This window comes from Mustela putorius, unplaced genomic scaffold, assembly GCF_011764305.1.
Source record: "Mustela putorius furo isolate JIRA1106 unplaced genomic scaffold, ASM1176430v1.1 tig00000596_pilon_pilon_pilon, whole genome shotgun sequence".
NCBI lineage: Eukaryota > Metazoa > Chordata > Mammalia > Carnivora > Mustelidae > Mustela > Mustela putorius.
This window is the reverse complement of record NW_025421428.1, coordinates 4,708,872-4,719,610: the sequence shown is the minus strand read 5'-3', so window position 1 is coordinate 4,719,610 and position 10,739 is coordinate 4,708,872. Positions and strand designations below refer to the sequence as shown.

At 39.3% G+C, this 10,739-nt stretch overlaps 1 pseudogene; it reads left to right on the top strand.

The window, feature by feature from the left end:
• The first annotated feature begins 7,982 nt into the window (after positions 1-7,982).
• On the top strand, positions 7,983-8,913 carry LOC123392817 (annotated as a pseudogene).
• The last annotated feature ends 1,826 nt before the right edge of the window (positions 8,914-10,739 follow it).

Below are 10,739 nucleotides of genomic sequence, written 5' to 3'. Positions count from 1 at the left end.
ATGCCATCAACATTTTTCACAGAGCTGGAACAAATAATCCTACAATATGTATGGAACCAGAAAAGACCCCAAATAGCCAAGGGAAGGTTGAAAAAGAAAACCAAGCCTGGAGGCATCACGATTCCAGACTTCAAACTGTGTTATAGTTTGGTGCTGGCACAAAAAAACAGACACATAGATCAATGGAGCAGAATAGAGAACCCAGAAATGGACCCTCAACTCTATGGTCAACTAATCTTCAACAAAGCAGGAAAGAATATCCAATGGAAAAAAGGCAGTCTCTTCAACAAGTGTTGGGAGAATTGGACTGCCACATGTAGAAGAATGAAACTGGACCATTCTCTTACAACATACACAAATATAAACTCAAAATGAGTGAAAGTCCTAAATGTGAGACAGGAATAAAAGTCCTAGAGGAGAACACAGGCAGCGCCTCTTTGATCTCAGCTGCACAACTTCTTACTAGACATGTCTCCAAAGGCAAAAGAAACAAAAGCAAAAATGAACTATTGGAACTTCATCAAGATCAAAAGCTTCTGCACAGCAAAGGAAACAGTCAACAAAACAAAGAGGCAACCCACAGAATGGGAGAAGATATTTGCAAATGGCATATCTGATAAAGAGTTAGTATCCAAAACCTATAAAGAACTTACCAAGTTTGAACTTGGGTGGCTCATTCAGTTGCATCTTCCTTTGGCTCAGGTCATGACCCCAGGGTATGGGGATTGAGTCCCACCTCTGGGGGGTCCCTGCTCAGTGGAGAATCTGCTTCTTCCTCTCCCTCTGCTCCTACCCCCTGCTCATGCTCTCTCTTTCTCACACTCACTCTCAAATAAATACATACAATCTTTTTAAAAAACTGAAAAAAAGAACTTATCCAACTACATACCCAAAAAACAAATAATCCAGTTAAGAAATGGGCAGAAGACATGAAGAGACATTTCTCCAAAGAAGACATACAAATGGACAATAGACATATGAAAAAAAAATGCTCAATATCACTGACATCAAAACCACAACGAGATACCACCTCATGCCAGTCAGAGTGGCTAAAATTAACAAGTCAGGAAACAATGGATATTGGCAAAAATGCGGAGAAAAGGGAATCCATGTATACTATTGGTGGGAATGCAAGCTGGTACAGCCACTCTAGTGTAGTATGAACATTCCTCAGAAAGTTAAAAAGATAGATAAACTGTGACTCAGCAATTGCACTACTAGGTATTTATCCAAAGGATACAAACATAGTGATTCGAAAGGGCACATGCACCCCAATGTTTATAGCAGCAATGTCCACAATAGCCAAACTGTGGAAATAGCTGAGATGTCCATTGACAGAGGAATGGATAAAGAAGAGGTAGTGTGTGTGTATGTATGTATGTATGTATGTATATATATATATATATATATGAATATTACCCAGCCATCAAAAAGAATGACATATTACCATTTGCAATGATATGGATTGAACTAGAGGGTATTGTGGTATATGAAATAAGTCAGTCAGAAAAGGACAAATATCAAATGATTTCACTCATGTGGATTTTAAGAAATAAAACAGATGGGGTACCTGGGTGACTCAGTTGGTTAAGCATCTGTCTTCAACTCAAGTTCTGATCTGATGGTCCTGGTATCAAGCCCTCATAGGGCTCCTTGCCTAGTAGGAAGACTGCTTCTCTCTCCCTCTGCCTGCCACTCCCCCTGCATGTGCTTTCTCTCATGCTATCTCTCTCTCTCTGTCAAATAAATAAATAAATAAATAAATAAAATCTTAACACAAAAAAAAGAAAACAGGGGCACCTGGGTGGCTCAGTGGGTTAAAGCCTCTGCCTTTGGCTCAGGTCATGATCCCAGGGTCCTGGGATCAAGCCCCCGCATCAGGCTCTCTGCTCAGCAGGGAGCCTCCCTCCCTTCCTCTCTCACTGCCTGCCTCTCTGTCTACTTGTGACCTCTGTCAAATAAATAAACAAAATCTAAAAAAAAAAAAAAAGAAAGAAAACAGAGGAAAACATAAGAAGAAAGGAAGGACAAATAAAATAAGATGAAAATTGAGAGGGAATCAAACCATAAGAGATGCTGAACTCTAGGAAACAAACTGAGGGTTGCTGGAGGGGTAGTGGGGGTCAGGGGAGGGATAATTGGGTGATGTGAATTAAAGGAGGGCACTTTATGTAATGAGCATTGGGTGTTATATGCAACTGATGAATCACTAAATTCTACCTCTAAAACTAATAAAAACACACATAAAAATAAAAAAAGTTGATTTATGCAATTGTGGGAGCTGGGAAGTCCAAAATCCACAGCTGCAGACAGCTCTGCAGGCTGGAAACTCAGGCAGTCTTGAGGCAGAGTCTCTTCTCCAGGAAGCCTCAGTTTTTGTTTATATTCTGAAGGCCTTAAGTAAAACATTTTACTTTATTTACTTAAATTACATTCCTTTACTTAAAGTCAAACCGATTGTAGATGTCAGTCATATCTACAAAATACCTCCACAGCAAAATATAAATTAGAATTTGGTTAAATAAGTAGGCCCCGAGCCCAGCCATCTTGACACAGAAAATTAATCTTTACAAGTGGTGAGGTCAAATGTCTGTCAAGGAAACCGCACCAGGGAAGAATTATGGAGATGGAGTGGCTAGATCAGCAACCAATAAGGGGTATAGCTCCATTATGAGGAGACTGAGTGTACTCAATAAAAACATTCTAGTCCCTTGCTTGGTTTTTAGACCTGAGTCACTTTTTAGTCCTGGAATCCACTGACTGATGGAGAGCCCACATCCCAAGGAGAAAGAGCCATGTAACAACACAAGGGTATACCCATGTCTTCCCCAAGGGTACATATAGCATTTACTTGGCAACTTTAAATGGGGAAATGTCATCATGATTTCACTGTTAGAGAGAATGAGTATGGGGACAGGGTACTAAATGGAGTACTGACCCAAATCGCTTATACAGTGGGTCCACTTAATCTACAGACCCACCATGTGATTTCACTAGTTTCCTAATATATAACTACAAAGATATGCATGGCAGTTGGCACATCCTCAACATTCAATCCCTGGCCTGTGAGAAGCTCCTGAAACTGCCCATCCCCAAGTCAGGGTAATAAATCAAAAATAATATATCCCAGGGAAATGGCACAGAAAGCATGCCAGGATGAATGTCCATTATTTCTCCCCTTGATTCATCATTTGAGTTCCTATGAAAAACAGACAGAGCCTGGAAGGTGACAGTGGACCATTGCAAAGTCAACCAAGTAGTAGCTGCAATCTTAGCCATCGTTCAGATGTGGTATATTTGCTACCAAAGACTAGTATTTGGCCTCAGGTGCATGATTTGCAGCCACTGATCTTGTGGATGCATTATTTTCCACCCCTCACACATAAAAGGATCAGAAACAGTTTGCATGAACTTGGAATGCAAATGGTATATATTTTCCTCAAGACTCTGTTAACTCTTCTGAATTCTGTCATAGTAGAGTCCAAAAACATGCAGACTGTTTGCATATCCCATAGGACATCACACTACTCCATTGTATCAAAGATACCATGGTAATTGGACCAGATAACCAAGAAGTTGCTAGCAAGTTGGAACTTTAACAAGACACAGTCTTGAGGGTAGAAGATAAGCACTGTAAAGATGCAGGGGACATAAAGAAGTACTGTAAAGATCCAAGTGATCTAGAAGAGGGTTTGGAAAGCAATGGCTGCATAGAATTTTCCCTTATAACCAGCTGACAGAGGAGGGAAATGCTTGAGCATGGTTCACAAGTGGGTCAGCTCACTGTTTAAGTGCAGGTCAAAAATGGATAATGAGTGCACTATAGCTCATCAAGGGTGGCCTTGTAAGATAGTCCTCAGTTTTAAGCTCTCTTTGGAGATGACCTCAGCTGAAAGAAACTGCTTCATCCGAGTATCCTTTCTTCCAGAAGCACCCTACTCCCAATGATCAACATGGGGATATAAAGAATTGTCCTCTTTGACATCCTAGCTCCAGAGCTTCCAGTAAGGTCAGCTGAGACCTTCATGAAGACTGTATCACAACCCACCTTTTCCCTCTGCCCAGCTCTGCTTAATTTCTCTTTCTCCCACAGATGAGGATTCCTAGAGTACTCTGTAATAAACACCTTGCATGCTAATCTCCATCTGAAAGACTGCTTCCTGGAGAACCCAAATGGTAGCACTCCCTACTCACTGAACACACACACACACACACACACACACACACACACACAGGTGTGCAGATCCTATCACCTTTGATTACCCTACACTGAGGACACTAAAGCATGCCCTGGAGATGTTATGGTAAGTTTAAACGGCTCTGGAAATAGCCTCAATCTTAAGAAGGTGGCCTCAGGAGTTAATTGCCCCCCTGAGGACAACTCCATTCAATTCTGTGGCCATTGTGATTTCTGTATCAAGAGAGAGTTCACAGAGCAAATTCTCTTGAGGAGTCAGATTGGAATGAGCACTCCAAAGCTCTCTCAGCACAAGAAGGACCCAAAGGTGTCCAGGAGAGCAGAGACAAACCCATGAGAAGACCATAGGGTTTCACCAACCAGGAGAGTTCCTGCTACAGTGAGTCTGGGCATCTCAGCCTTCTACAGTGGGGAGCAGAAAAAAACTGAATGATGCTGAGAGACAGAGGATGAGGAATAGACAGGGATGGGATCCAGAATCAGGAAAATACTTTTTCCCTCTAGAATCCAGAGGAATCTATCTTCTCTTTCTTCCTTCTTCCCAACCCCTCTTGCTCATTGCTGGCTAGAAAATCAAAAGGGCAGCTTTGACTGATAGGTAAATGTAACCAATTTGGAAAAGTGGCTCAGGAGAGAGAAAATATTTTTTTTTAACTGGGAAAAGTGAGAAGATATCTGGATATGGAAAGTGAACATCATCATACTCACTGACCATCCACCTCACTTGGATATTTATTGCAGCCTCTATTTGGCTCCTCTGGCTCCAAAAATCATATGGACACAATATATCAGAGATCAGCCTAATAATAAGTCTGGCTTTGTATTTTGTGACCACCCTATTTGATCTGTGGTCCAGTGTGTATCATTATCCCATGGTTTCCAGGAACCAGATTCTCAATAGGTGCAGAAGAGGAGTTTAGTAGAAAAGATACACACACACACACACACACACACACACACACACACACACACACACACGTCCCCTTCCCTGACACATCCCAGGTTTTTAGAATGATTCCCTAGGATTCTCACTTCCAAAACTTCCTTCCATTTTATCAAGTACTCAACCCAGATAAGACACAGGGACTTGTAAGATAGTCCTTAGCCTTAAGCGGTCTTTGGGGATGACCTCAGCTGAAAAAAACTTTTAAATCACTTTAAATCTTATCTCATACTCCCCAGTCATCCCCTTCACAAATAACTTATTTTTTATGTATATATTTTACAAGCTGTACTTATATGTTAAGTTTCATTAGCTCTTTAAAATACCTAAAATCACACAGGGCACAGGTGATAGTATAAACCTCCACCTTGTGCTTCCAGGTCCAGCGCACTTTCTACCACACTCTCGACTCAATACACATGTAATGCACCAGCCATCCAAGACCAAATTCCTCCTGTTGCCAGTTAATCATGTGTATTAGAATTTTCAAAGTGTGCATTCTGTTGAACACAGAAAAACTAGATTTCCCATTGTAAAAGCAAAGGTCTGTTTTAATGTGGGACAAAAAAAAATTTAGGAAAAAATGGTGGGACATATGTGTGTTTTAAAATAGAAAATAAAATATAGAAAATGACTTAAAAAAATAGAAAATGATCAAGTTGAAAAAGAAACTAGATCCTGTGCATGGCTATTTCAGATATATTTTATAGCTTTACAAAAACATGAGAAGACACATAGTGGTTAAATCTTGAAATCCACAATTAGTCCTGAGTTTGAAACATATTTCTGCTATTTACTTGATATGTGAGTTTAGAAAATTATTGTTACTCTCTCTATCTGTTTCCTCATCAAAAAAAAAAAAAAAGCTGGGAATAATAATGGTTTATGTCTCATAAGTTTACAGTGAGGATTAAACAAAGTTCCGCTTATATGGGATAAGAGCTTAATTGTTGATTTACTCACAGATTAGTCAAAGCATGCACCTTTTAAAAAGGCTTTGTAGATTCATATTAAGGTCAGTATGACCATTAGAGCATTAAAGTGTGGGCTAGAATTATTTTAGTATTCTGATTCATTAATTTTGAGAATGTGTACAGATACCTAGCTGGGGAAAAAGTCATTGGCACCAATGGTGATGGGAAAGAGAAGACAGTATTATCAAATACTTACTTTCTCTCTCTCTGGAACTATTCTAAGTGATTTGGGTACATTATATCATGAAAATCTCATAAAAATATTATGGAGAAAATATTAATATAGCTATTCACAGATAAGAACACTGAAATTTAAAGATATTCAATTACTTGCCTGCTATGAGCCAGCTGGAAACTAGACATTTAATTGTTGTATGAACAAATGAATAAATAGCCATTCTTTGAATTGCTATTAAAGTCATGCCTATCCATGTTGATCTTCTGCTTAGAGGATCTGTTCCATTGCTATGAGTACAGTGTTGAAGTCTCCTACTATTAATGAAGCCAAAAAACAAACAAGCAAACAAACCAAACCAAAACAAGTCTATCCAATGTGCCCATTCTCAAGGTCTGGATGAATAATTTAAAACACTCCGTAGATACGAGGATATCTGAATATATGTTGTTTATGGTAGCAAAGAGTTAGAGGACATAGTAAGTCAGGTGAGCCACATGACACAATGGAAAGAGTTAGAACCAGAACATTGATAGATATCCAAAAAATTATATACAGAGAGAAAAAAAACAGAATGAAATATATGCCATAGTATTTTTAAGTAATTATTGAAGTAAATGGAAGAAAAACATACCTAAACAAAGCAATAATATATATTTTTCAATTATATATATATATATATATATATATATATATATATATATATATAAATGGCTGCTGACATGGAAAAACATATGCTTGCTTAATGGTTGGATATCCAAGATGTGAAAACATGATCTGACTTAGGAAACGAGAGGAAAAATAGAAAATAAATTTAAAACAAGGATTTATATGGACTGATCCTGATAGGTTAACCTTCACTAAGGAATATGAACTTCTAAATAAGTACCTCTAAAGATAAACCAAGCATGACAGTAAAACTTTGCTGACCTGGGTTCATTATTCCTCTGATTTCCTCATTGAATATTTCATCAAATCCTTCTTTTTGGCAAGGAGATTCAAAGATAAAGCTCAGCATGACACAGACCGGTAACTGATAAAAAATTAGTTTATAAAAAATGATATAAAACAAAGAAAAATGAATACATCAAATCCTTCTTTTTGGCAAGGAGATTCAAAGATAAAGCTCATCTAAAACTGAAAATTTGATATTGGAAACCCAACCCCAACCCTACCTTGTAAGTCTCTATCCTCTTATGGGATTTATATTTCCTTATACACCATAGAACTATCTGATGATAGATAGATGATAGATAGGTAGATCAATAGGTAGGTAGGTAGATATAGATCCTCCATGCCAGGCTTGTCTCTGTCTTTTTCACAGTGGTGCCCCTACTCCCAGAGAGTATTTTTCACAAAGTAGGTACTCAGTTAACAATTATTTTTAAGATTTGATACTAAGCTGAAATAGTTAAGCTCTGTCTCTGAAGGAAAATTCTTCTTCTGAAAGTCCATGCTATCAACACCAGTAGCATGTGAAGTCAGCAAGCTGAGACAGGGCAGCATCAAGGACCACAAATATGACAAGTTGTCCACATGGTAGCTAATGGGTGGGAACTAAAGGAAAGCTTTAAGGGGGGAAAGTAATAGTAGGTAGAAACATACTTACTGCCTTGTTTGTGATTACGGTTGTGAAAGAAATGTTTGTGTGTTAAGAGGTAAGATCTTCTCTGTTTAGTTGGCGATGTGACCATGGAAAAAGTCAACCAAACCAGCAGTGTCTCTGAGTTCATTCTCCTGGGGCTCTCCTCCCGGCCTGAAGACCAGACACCCCTCTTTATCCTCTTCCTCACCATGTACCTGGTCACCATAATTGGGAACCTACTCATCATTGTGGCCATCCACTCTGACCCCCAGCTCCAGAACCCCATGTATTTCTTCTTGAGTTTCCTGTCCTTCACTGACATTTGCTTTACAACAACAGTTGTCCCCAGGATGCTAGTGAACTTCCTGTCAGAGAAGACCATCTCCTATGCTGGGTGTCTGACACAGATGTATTTCATTTATGCTCTGGGCAACACTGACAGCTGCCTACTGGTGGTCATGGCCTTTGATCGCTATGTGGCCATCTGTGACCCCTTCCACTATGTCACCACCATGAACCACCACCGCTGTGTCCTGCTGGTGGCCTTTTCCTTCTCACTTCCTCACCTCCACTCACTCCTACACACCCTACTACTGAATCGCCTCAGCTTCTGTGACTCCAATGTTATCTACCATTTCTTCTGTGACATCAAGCCTTTGCTAAAATTGTCCTGCTCTTCCACATTTGTCAATGAAATCATGATAACATCAGAAGGCTCCATTGTTTTGGTGACCCCCCTTTCTGTGCATTACTTTCTCTTACATACGAATTTTCATCACAGTTCTCAAGATTCCCTCAGCTGCTGGGAAACGCAAAGCTTTCTCCACCTGTGGCTCTCACCTCACCGTGGTAACTCTCTTTTATGGAAGCATCTTCTATGTTTATTTACAACCCTTGTCCACATACGCTGTTAGAGATCGTGTGGCAACACTTGCCTACACAGTTTTTGTCTCCCTGCTAAATCCTTTTATCTATACTCTGAGAAACAGAGACATGGAAAGGGGCCTGAGGAAGCTGATGGCCAGGAGGAAGTCCTAGCCAGAACCTCTGGGAGCATGTTCATGAGGGTCTCTGCTCCCCTGGACCCTGTTTCTGCTGGTCAGCAGGCATAATCATATCTGTTATGAATGTTGGGTTGTATCCATGTCTTTACATTTGTAGCCATCAACCACTGAGCCTATTATGATTCAGCAAATGGTTCAAGGTCAGCCAAGTTCCTGGGTTCCAGTTTTCACATTTCTACCTCTCTCTTCTTCTCCAAGAAACCACATCTTTTTCATTCCCCCAAGGGCTGTTGAAACCTCTGTTTTCCACAAAAATTGGTGGAACTAATTCATATCTACTCAATGACTTTGATTCACTTAGTATCCTTCTTACTTTAATGAACTTTTGTAATCAGTTTTGCTAGCTTTTTCAAGGTCATTACAGTAATGTAGGAAGAGAAAGAGATACAGAGAGACAGAAATTGAGAGTTTCCTATATTTGAAACTTCCACAAAAGCAAAGAATATGTCTGGCCTGTCAGTTTATATAGGGATCATGCCTCTTCTTTCTTCTCTATCACTGATAGGAAGATATTCTGGGGTCTGTAGTGAACACAAGCCCAGCTCTTAGACCTGATTAGCTAAATAACTTAGAAGTTCAACACACAACTGAACCTATGAACAGGCCAGTGTGCAAGGGCCAGAGTTGCTTCCGGGTCCTTACCCTGGTCATCTGGTGCTTATCCTTCACAGGCAATCACTCCCCTTCTGACCTCTCTTACCTTCAACTCCCCTTAGAGATCCCTCAATTTCTACCATTCCTACCACTCTGAAGTCTGTCTGCTTCTCAGGGAAAGATTTACTGTAACTACTTAAAATTATTCTCAGTATCTTTTGAAGAGAGACTCAAAGCCCATATGTGAACATTGCAGGCAGATATAACTAGGAGCTTCCAGAACTAAACATAGAGGCTCTGGGATGTAGAGTTATCCAGTGCTACAGGCTAGTACTTGATTCTGTATACTGTTGTTTTCATTCTTTATTCTCTATTACTGTCTCAGGGATTTTAGTCTTTACTGTATTTTCTATTTTAATATTTTTGCCACTTACTATTGTGTATCATTTCCAAAGATATTACTCAGCGGGTTTCACATGGGGCCTGTGAATCTGAATTTTAATAAGCATCTCCCCCTAAAGAAAACTAACATGGCCTCATGTGAGAAGCTGAATATTTGAAAATTTCTGAGCATTCCTTATCTCTATGTTTTATTTCTAGGACTCATGTCCTAAAGTAATAGTACGTCAAATTATAGAAATGCATGTACACAGACACTTTTGATTACAGCATTGTTTGTAATCGTGAAAAATTAAAAACAATCTAAATGCCCATCAATAGAATAGATAAATGATGGTTCAATTTTTCCGTAGAAATAAATAATATGTGGTCATTTTAAATAATGATGCATATTTCTATCACTGCCCTGAAAAGCAATTATGAATGAAGAGCAAGTTGAAAATAAAATGCTTAAGAATAAGCCTGGGAAAAATAAAGGGGAGGGAGGATCAGATGGGAAGATGAACTATGAAAGACTATGGACTTCAGGAAATGAACTGAGGTTTCTAGAGGGGAGGGGAGTGGGGGGATGGGTTAGACCAGTAATGTATTAAGAAGGGCATGTATTGCATGGAGCACTTGGTGTTATACACAGGGAATCATGAAACACTACATCAAAAACTAATGATACCACAGTATGGTAACTAACATAACATAAAAAGAAAATAATAAACCTGGGTGTTAGATGCAATTAATGGATCATGGATCACTACATCAAAAGCTAATGATGTACTGTATGGTGCCTAACATAACATAATTTAAAAAAGA